Source organism: Aythya fuligula, chromosome Z (assembly GCF_009819795.1).
Source record: "Aythya fuligula isolate bAytFul2 chromosome Z, bAytFul2.pri, whole genome shotgun sequence".
Classification (NCBI taxonomy): domain Eukaryota; kingdom Metazoa; phylum Chordata; class Aves; order Anseriformes; family Anatidae; genus Aythya; species Aythya fuligula.
In genome coordinates, this window is record NC_045593.1 from 54,045,207 (window position 1) to 54,048,841 (window position 3,635).

Sequence of the window (3,635 nt, forward strand, 5' to 3'; positions counted from 1 at the left end):
GTTATAAATTTGTACAGGAAAGGAACCAAGGAACCTCATGAGGAAAAAAATAAGGAAAAAAAAAAAAAAAAAAAAAAGGAAAGAAAGAAAGAAACACCTAAAAGTGTCTTGGTTTGGTTTGTGTCTACACAAAGGCATCCTGCTAGGGAAGCTGGTTTGAATTGATTTCTGTGGCTTTAATCCATGCATCTAATCCGTAACTTTATTACTTGTTCAAGTCACACCGTATTGTTCTGCTGCTTCTTAGCCTTTATGTCAAGGGTTCTGGCTTGGTTTCTATATTTGTATGCAGCATAGTATGTTGTTCAGGATAACTAGAAAATGAAATCTGAAAGGCATTTCATGAGCGTGTGTGTGCAGATATCAGCTTGACAGATACATGTCTGCAATGATAGATCATTGTTCAGTATGCCAGGAAATGAGCACTTCTGGCCTGACTTGTCTGATATTCCTTGAAATCATAGGATGTGTGTGGGGATTTCTGCAGCTCAGTGTGAACACTGCATTGTTACTGTGGGAAAAGGGCTTGATAAAGACCTTCACTTGGGGTCCTTTGTCTTGTGCTGCTGTCTATACCTGTTTCCTCTCTGCCTGGTCCCTAGAGACTTCTGACTTGCGTAAATGCATTTGAACATAATCACATTCAGGGATCAAAGAAAATACAAAACCTTACAGTCACAAGTTAATTCTTCCTGGAATAACTCCTACAGGTTGACCACAATTGCCTGCCCTAGTGATAGTTTCAGACCCCTCATCCTGCCCTGCTTCTGTGATTTTCCACATACCCAGTGTTATTCAGCTACTTTTGTTGGCACTCTTGGAAACTCTCTCATTACCTAATGCACCAGTGAGCTGACTGTTGCCAGTAGCTACAACTTACCTCTACAATGGTAGGCAGTAAACCTGAACTTTCTAGCAGCTGCAGCCACATTAATAATGCATTATGTTTCCTGTAACTACATACATGCACAGAGATTTATTTATTTATTTATTTATTTATTTATTTATTTATTGAAAGAGATGGAGGGTGGAAGGTGGTGGAAACAGCTACAGCTCATTATTAATGCTGACTAGACCTCAGCTGCATAGGTTTTTAATTAGCCCATGTCTAACCCTAATAGACACTGTTGGGATGATACTGGCACTTCTTAAGCTGGCTAGTGTAGGAGGGGAAGTGTACTGTCTGCTTGCACATACATTGCGTAGTATTACTAGCACATATTCAGCAGTGCAGGCCCAAACTTTATCCTCTTTTGTTTTCCAGTGCTCTTGCTAAAATCTCAGTCATATTGTGTAATTCAAGACATCTCCAAAGAGTGATTTCCGTGCAGCTGAGCAGAGCTGCTTTCCTGATGAACCCATGAACTGATTCCTAAATAAGAAAAGAAATACAATATAGAGAATTTCATGTATTTTTCAGGTGTTATTAACAAGGCCTCCAGAGAATCGTTTCAATTGATGAGTGAGGCAGGATCACCGTCTTTACTCTTTGAGGTGTAGGAAGTTCAAAATTCAAGAAACCATGCCTTTTCCTCTTTTAGCTGAGCTTCATGCTCCTGGAATAAATAGAAACAACGTGATGCCCATGAGTATGTCTGGCAGCTTTGGGGAGCCCTGGTGAGCTCTGGCCTGAAGAAGGGCTCTGCCCCATGTAGCTTGTGTCTTTAGCATCTGATTTATTTTGGTCACATCCTTGTTTTCTCCTCTAGCAAGAACAAAGCTGTTAAAATACATCAAAAACCCAGTAGGAAGGACACAGGGTTTCGTGTGAAATTAGGAACACAAAGAGGATTTGTTGCCCCTTGGCAGCTTTTAATTTAATTGGAGTTAAGCAGCAGTTAAGCAGTATGCAGGGAATTTTTGAGCAACAGGAAGGCTGCAATGCTCAAGTGAGAGCAAGCACTCAATCTTACTACTGCTTTGGCTGAGCGGGCTGAAATCTTGCCCACACTGGCAAGAAATTTGGTCCCATCTTTGCAGCAGTCAATGTCTGAAGGAGTGCTAGAGTTTTATAGTGTCTGGCTTCTAACTGCAGACATGATCAGAAAGGGACTTAGGCATAGACTTCACCTTGGGCATGTGTGCCTGAGCTAAAGTCACCAGGGACCACTATCTCCCTATGGGCTGGGGAAAGGAAGGAGATGAGCACCCACACTGACCACTACTTGGGCATAGGCTCCTGTTCACATCAGAAGGCCAAATGGCATTATGTGTCCGCACCTAAGCATTTGCCACTCATTTTTCAGGCTGCTAATTGGCCTGACAGTTGCCAGTTTTGCCACAGTGGCTTCCCTGTGTCCTATGGTGCCTGGAAAACCCCTTGGTAAGAGGAGCAGCCTGGGGTCTTGTGGCGCAGGAGGGCTGAGACCTGCAGCCACTGCACTGCTGGACTCTGCAGAATGGTCTCAACAGCAGACAGGAGCAAACAGGGAGAAAACATTTGGTAGCCCAAGGTGTGCACCAGTCTTCAGGAAACCATCAGTCTAACCCAGCAAAGCCCCAAAGCAATGTTGTCTCCTCCTTACAGCCTGTAGGTGCTCGTTGCCATTCCCTACCATTGTAGCCACCTCTCCCACCACAGGCACAGCATGGCTGCTGTGGTGTAGATGAGCACGGGTCTCTTTAGTTGACTTTTTCTCTGACTAGCAATTTGGATGAGCTTGGCTGGGGACATAGAACACAGGGTGACCTCAGCCCTGCCAGCCTGGCCCACCCTTTCAAATACTCTTTCAGAGTAAATGCATTTCTCCTTCTGGCACCCTCAAGAAGAAGGGAAACAAAAGTGTGTCCCCTCCACCCACTTCAATATAGACTTTTTGCCACTTCACAGATTCTGTGGTGAAGCACAGGGGGATAGAGGGTACCCCTGGTAGACATGAACTGTGAATGCACGAAATGCTGCATGAATAAGGCATCCCTCAAATGAAATGATGATTGCTGTGAACTTGGTCTGAGACATCTGTATGTACAAGCAGGCAAACACTCCCATGCATGCTTTTGTTGTCAGTAGTGGGTATTAGAAGCAAATGAACTCTGTAGCAAAGGGTCTATTTACTTGCCCTGCTCTGCACTGCTGTGAGCTTTGAAGACAGGTTTTTTTGCTCTGTCACTGCCTCCTGTGCTCCATTCCTCAATTGCCCAATGCCTTGTGGAACGGGGTGTTTCTAAAACATCACTACTGCTCTTGCACCGCTCAGCAGCAGTGGCCACCATTGCCCTGTACTGTGCATGTCAGTGTGTTAAAGGCAAGCAAGTTTTGATGAACCTGTTTTACTCTGGGTTTATTCAGTGCCTGAAGCAGCGCAAAGTCTGCTCTGTGGCTTTGAATGGCATCAGTGAAATGATTATATAAATTGATGTGTTATATTATTTGGAGCAGTTTTGTCCTCTTGCATTTGACAAGACCCAACCTGATGCAGGAACATTAAAGCCCAATGTATTTGAGTAACTTCCTTATACCACTTCATTTTATTTTATTTTTATTTCTGAAAGGTGGGAAGTTTGCTTTTGTGCCAGACCGTACATAACACAAACAGTGCCTGGGTGCAAGAGTGAGAAAGATGAGACAAGGAAGCATCTTAAAATTCAGGCTGGGGTTTGCATTCAAAACAGCCGTGTAATAAAAACATATTTGA